At 34.1% G+C, this 6,996-nt stretch overlaps 1 non-coding gene across 1 annotated transcript; it reads right to left on the minus strand.

Moving 5' to 3' along the window:
* Nucleotides 1-6,653: 6,653 nt before the first annotated feature.
* LOC144217837 (U6 spliceosomal RNA) lies at nt 6,654-6,760 on the minus strand. Its single transcript, XR_013330971.1, has one exon. It is a non-coding gene; the product is annotated as a U6 spliceosomal RNA (small nuclear RNA).
* Nucleotides 6,761-6,996: the final 236 nt, after the last annotated feature.

The following is a 6,996-nucleotide window of genomic DNA, read 5'->3' on the forward strand; positions in this document are numbered from 1 at the left end:
GTTTTGTGTGTGTGATTCCAAATGTCTTTTCCTCTCTATAACACAAAAAATCCAAACTGCATTTTCCTCATGAATTTACAATATGGGGATAAAAGGAGGTCTCCAAAATTTAGAGCAGCAAGACTTCACACTTTGGAAAACAAGAAAAATTAAATTTAAAAAATAAGCTGCTTTTGCGGCACCTGGATGGATCAGTCGTTAAGCATCTGACTTCGGCTCAGGTCATGATCTTACTGTTCATGAGTTCAAGTACCATACTGGGGGAGTTCTAGTATCATATTGGGGGAGCTTGAGTCCCGCTTCAGATGATCTCCGCTTCTCTCTTTTGCTCTTTATCTTTTTTTCTCTCTCCCTCTGCTCCTCCTGGATTTTCTCTCTCTGATCCTTGCTCACTTGTGCCCCGGCCAAAAAGAAAATTTTAAAAAAGCTGCTTTTGTAGTAAAAAGACCACTTTTAGACAGTGCTGTAATCTTTGGGAGATCAATTTGGACATATGTGTAAAAAACATTCCAAAAATCCATGGCTAGTAAATACAGATAAACTGATACCCATAAACTGAATATTTGACCCTTGGAAATAATCCTTAAGAAAAAAAACCCTCAAAAAAAATGTGTATAAGGATACTACTTGTAATATCATAGATTAGATACAACCTAAATTCTTATGGTTACAAGAATTCTAGCAGATCCATACTAAAAAGTTTATAAACAATTCTGTCTCAATGAAAGAAAACAAGGATATCCAGGTCTTAGTAAAACCTGTTATATATTTGTTGCTACTTGAGGCTTTTGATAGAAGTTCTTGGTCCTCTTTAGCTTTTGAGAACTAAAAGTATGTATTTCTTGGTAAAGTATTCCTTATAATAAAAGTCACTATATAATAATAATATATTATATTATAATATAATCAAGCAGATCATCAACTTGATGTGATATGAGTAACAGTGTAAGTTCTTGATAAACTATTGTAATATCACTTGCCTTCTTAGCAGAAGGGAGAAAGTGGGTGAAATACTAAACTATCTCTAAGGGCCCCTTTAAAAGTACTTGGGTCATAACCCAAGATTACTAATTCAGATAAATGGGCTTTTAGAGAGGTATACCTGGAACTTTAGTGGTCTGAAAAAGGGTCAGGACAAGACAAGCACTGCCCTTTTAAGTCATTTGGCCTGTGTACAATGACTGATAGAGTTGGACTTTTGAGGTACAAAATCAACTGACCTCTGGAAACCAAAATGGAGTTTCCACTTGGGGTTCTTTCTACTCTCTGTCCACTCACAAGCCAAATTCCAAATGCCAAAATCAACCCTTTCATGGACTAAAGAGGCCATTGGACAAACTATGCCTTTTGTAGGCATTCTGTGGTACTGCCCTATCCTTTTAAAGCCACCAACATTCTTGAGGTGAGCCAAAAAATGTAATGGCACTGACCACAAATGCTGTTTTTAAAATATACTTGTATCCAAAAGAGATCCCCTTTCTCCACATCCTTGCCAACATCTGTTGTTGTCTGAGTTGTTAATGTTAGCCATTCTGACAAGTGTGAGGTGGTATCTCAGTGTGGTTTTGATTTGTATTTCCCTGATGATGAGTGATGTTGAACATTTTTTCATGTGTCAGTTGGCCATCTGGATGTCTTCTTTGGAGAAGTATCTGTTCGTGTCTTTAGCCCATTTCTTCACTGGATTATTTGTGAAGAAATTAAGAAATTATTTGTGTTTTGAGTTCGATAAGTTTTTTATAGATTTTGGATACTAACTCTTTATCTGATATGTCATTTGCAAATATCTTCTCCCATTCCACAAATTTCCTTTTAGTTTTGTTGATTGTTTCTTTCACTATGCAGAAACTTCTTATCTTGATGAGGTCCCAAAAGTTCATTTTTGCTTTTGTTTCCCTTGCGTCTGGAGACGTGTTGAGTAAGAAGTTGTTGTGGCCAAGGTCAAAGAGGTTTTTGCCTGCTTTCTCCTTGAGGATTTTGATGGCTTCCTATCTTACATCTAGGTCTTTCATCCATTTTGAGTTTATTTTTGTGTATGGTGTAAGAAAGTGGTCCAGGTTCATTTTTCTGCATGTTGCTGTCCAGTTCTCCCAACACCACTTGTTGAAGAGACTGTCTTTATTCGATTGGATATTCTTTCTTGCTTTGTCAAAGATTAGTTGGCCATACATTTGTGGGTCCATTTCTCGGTTTTCTGTTCTGTTCCATTGATCTGAGTGTCTGTTCTTGTGCCAGTACCATATTGTGCTGAAAATTACAGCTTTGTAATATAGCTTGAAGTCCAGGATTGTGATGCCTCCAGCTTCGGTTTTCTTTTTGAAGATTGCTTTGGCTATTTGGGGTTTTTCTGGTTCCATATAAATTTTAGGATTGTTTGTTCTAGTTCTATGAAGAATGCTAGTGTTATTTTGCTAAGGATTGCATTGGATATGCAGACTGATTTGGGTAGTACTAACATTTTAACAATGTTTGTTCTTCTAGTCCTGGAGCATGGAATATTTTTCCATTTTTTTCTGTCTTCTTCAATTTCTTTAATAAGCTTTCTATAGCAATGTTTATAGCAGTGCTATCGACAATATCCAAAGTATGGAAAAAGCCCAAATATCCATCAACGGATGAATGGATAAAGAAGATGTGTGTGTGTGTGTGTGTGTATATATATATATATATATATATATATATATATATATATAATGGAGTATTACTCGGCAATCTAAAAGGATGAAATCTTGCCATTTGCAACTATGTGGATGGAACTGAAGGGTATTATGCTAAGTGAAATTAGTTGGTCAGGGAAAGACAAATATCATATGACTTCACTCATATGAGGAATTTAAGATAGAAAACAGATAAACATAAGGGAAGAGAAGCAAAAATAATATAAAAACAGAGAGGAGAACAAAACATAAAAGACTCATAAATATAGAGAACAAACAGAGAGTTGCTGGAGGGGTTGTGGGAGGAGGGACTGTCTAAATGGGCAAGGGGCATTAAGGAATCTACTGAAATCATTGTTGCACCAAATGCTAACTAACTTGGATGTAAATTAAACAATAAATAAATTGGAAAAAAAATACATGTATCCAAGAGGTGAACACAAATTCTCCAGTCCCTTTTTTCCTTTGTTAGGTCAGTAGGCAGACTTGTACCAAGAATGAAGATCTAAGAGGAGTTAGTATGTTTGGGAGTGAGTCTGGGATTGGCAAGAATAACAGTGATTGTCTTGGTGGTCTGGCCAGGATGTGCTAAGCCCAGATAAGAGAAAGAGGAGTTTTCTTCATCACTGAAGAAAGCAGAAAAGGAGGCCTTGTCAGCATTCAGGTGAACTCTGAGAGAAGATACTCCAAAGGAAGGAAGCGATCTAAAAGGAATTCTAAAGGAGTTGGGCCCAAAGTAAAGACTACTCTCAAAGGAAAATGTGGTGTTACAATTCTGCTATAGTCTGCTCCGAATGAAAGTTTAGGGAACCTGCCTCTTTCCGATCACTACATATCTAGGAACATAGAGAATGTAATGGCCCTGGAAGTTGTTGAGGGCGGAATAGAGAAACTAAAGCCCAAGCAATCAGCTTTCCATTTCCCAGGAACTAAAAAGGTTTGGGTAGAATCTGTCCTGCTTTTTACCCTTCCTCCATTGACATATGTTCTGACCCAGCCCATCTGAGGGTCACAGAGTCTTCCCCAATCCCTTGAAGGACTCAGACATTGAAACTCCAACAGAGGAAAATTGGGAGTATGTGCAAAATGAGCATCCTTAAAACCACAGGAAAGGTTTTCTCCAATGAAAGAACTCCATTCAACTTGTTCTCATTTGAGAAAATTAAGATATCCTAATAAAAGTTAAGAAAATGTAGCCGACTTATATAGGGGGGAAAAAAGACTAAAAATTTGGAATTTATAGGAACAGCAATCCAGTTGTTATAGTAAATACTTTTAAAACTCTCCTTTATAGGGGTTCCTGGCTGACTCAGCCCTGGAGCAGATAGCTCTTGATCTGAAAGTTGTGAGTTCAAGCTCCATGTTGGGCATGGAATCTACTTTTTAAAAAAGTATAAACATATGCATTGCAAATAAAGAAAACTCTTTTTAAAAAATCCTCACTCTCCTTTATTTAACCTAGTAAGGAGAAAAAAATTGTCTGACTTAGGTTTCAATTGTTTTTATTTTTCAAGCTCATGTTCTTATAACGTTTCAGGCTGAGTAGAGAGATCATAAAATCATAAAATCCTAGAGCTAAAAGAGACCTGGAAGATCATTTCTTCCTCTCTATTTTATAGCCAAGAAATCTCAAAAAGGAAAATAGCTAAAATGTAGGAAGCCAAAAAGTTGCAGGAGAAGCATAAATACAGATAATCCATAAGATGAAAATGAGACCAAACAAAATCTTGGGTTTATTATAGAAGTTACTACTGCACTTAACCATAGTTTCTTCACAGATTTTGATATATATTTATTGTCTCTATTTTTGTTGGTTAAGGAATGGATCAAAATTTTTCAAAATTATTTTTTGCTGCTATAATGGAAATCTACAAAAACGGGTAATAGACTATTTTGGGATCATTGTTCAGAAGCGAATTTATCTTAGAAATGGTTACCATGGAGATGAGCACACGTTGTATGACTCTACAGCTTGTGAGTTAGAAGTCATCTATGCTACTAAGACATAAATAGTCACACATACACATACATGCACACAAGCCCCTCTACTCATGCACAATGAAGTTATACTGATCTTCTCCTTTTGTAAAATAATAATAAAACTCTATGCAGTGCTGATCTTTGATGGTGAAAGGACTGGCAAAACTCTATACATTTTAAAATGTATATTGTACAATGACATAAAAATCACTTTTTAAAAACATTGTAAAAGTAATCTGAATCAAGCTGAAACACTAATAACATACTTAACATGTAAAATAAATGATGAGAGCAGACTTCTTAGACATCACTCCTCCTTAAAGTAGAAATACAAAAATAAAAAAGTAAAATGGAATGCCTGGTTGGGTCAGTCTATAGAGCACATAACTCTTGACCTTGGGTCATGAGCTCAAGCCCTATGCTGGACATACAGCTTACTTAAAAAATAAATAATAAAATACATTAAAAAATAAGAAAGTAAAAAAAGTCCAGAGTAGATTACAAAACAGTTATTGAGTTATTTTCCCAAATAATTCAATAATATTAATACTAACATATTATTAATATTAATAGCAATTAGATATTAATAATAGTTTAATAATATTAGGGCAAGTTATCAGGCTAGTCTTTCTCTCCCTGCCTTTCTCTAGCTAGCTAGCTAGCTAGGTAATTTTTTTTCTTTGTTTCCTTTTATTTTTTTGCTTTTTCTTTTGCTTCAATAAATACAATTTTTAAGAAGCTTAAATTCCAAAGACATTGTCCAATTTCAGAGTATCACAAAGGAATATATTCTGATTAAAGTTAATTTGTTTTTATTCATTTTAGTTATTTGTTTACTTTTCAATAATGGACATTTTCAAAATTTCAAACAAGAGGAGAAAGAATAGCAAAATTAACCCTCCTCCCATGTACCCATCACTCAGCTTCAATACTTATCAACATATAGATAATTCTGTTTGATTTATAACCTCCTTCCTCCATCATTTTAAATCAAATGTAAAACATCATGGTAAAGATTTTTTAAAAAATTACACTAGCCAGTAAGAAAACTTTTTCCTCCATGGTTTGAATTTTTTATATTTTTCTTGGAAAAGTACTTCAATGGTTTCATTGTGTATAGGGTACAAAAGCAGATACTAAATTCAGTAGTGTACGAGTGTCTAGAACTAGATTAATAATACCTCCTTGAACATTCAAGCACTTAATATGCTGATGATTTACTTATGTAAAAAGAAATCATTTCTTATGCAGCATAGTTAATTTTTTTAGACTAATGCCTATGTGTTTAAAAGTATATTTAAAGAAAGCCACACACCTTGATTTGTTTTAGAGAAAGACAAGAAATGTAAAAAACAAAAACACAACAACATAAGAAATGTAAATTAAATAAATAAAACCAAAATGTATGTTTGCTTTTTTTCCAAGACAGCTACTTTAACACGTTTGATCAGCAGACAAATACTCTATACTTGTTACAAGAGTGTACAAAAAGAGCAACTATAGACGAGCACATCATCTTTCACAGTCTTTCCATAAAAAAAAAAAACAACAGTCATGCAAAGTTTCTCAACATTTGCTGCAATTTTTAAACTGAGGCAGCTTGTAGTTTTAGAGCTGGGATATATACTTCATTTGAAAAATTAACAAAATCTGAAACTGAGATCAGCAAAAAATCTAGCAATATAACCTTTATTCCCTGACTTTTACTTCACTACTCTTGAACTCTGCTTTCTAGAATTTCAGCACTGAAAGAGTTGTGAAATTTGCATTTTTCCCCTAAGTTCATCGATCCAATATGCCTTACTCTCCTCATGTTAAATACTTATTTATCACTGTATTTAAATCCAACTCTTTAAAATCTGAAGGCTTTCAATCTTGGTTTTGTTTTTTCTTTAAATCTAAGCATTAGGAATTGAAAGACAACTATCATCAAATGAGTGACCTCTCAAAGATCACAAAAAATCCTTTCACTCTACATAGTCTCATCTCAAATAGCTTTAAATAACCAGTTTTTTAAAAAACATGAAACATTTCACAAATGTGTATATCACCCATGCACAGGGACCATGCTAAGCTTGTCTGTAGCATTCCAATTTTAGTATGTGTGCTGCCAGTGTGAGCACTTAAACAATTTGTGAAAAGAATGAGCACTTTCTTCTACATACTTAGCTCTAGTGATTCTAGCTTTTACTCGTCATTCGCATAGAATATCTATAGAGATACTTCCACATAAATATATAGTTCCTTAGGAGTATTTCCAGAGAAGCGAAAGTTACTAGGAACTGCTGACTCAATTGAGAGGATTGAAGATAAAAATAAAAGAAATGTTATATTGCATTGTACCAATTGGTCATCCAGC

Source organism: Crocuta crocuta, unplaced genomic scaffold (assembly GCF_008692635.1).
Source record: "Crocuta crocuta isolate KB4526 unplaced genomic scaffold, BGI_CrCroc_1.0 scaffold249, whole genome shotgun sequence".
In the NCBI taxonomy this organism is placed as follows: Eukaryota; Metazoa; Chordata; class Mammalia; order Carnivora; family Hyaenidae; genus Crocuta; species Crocuta crocuta.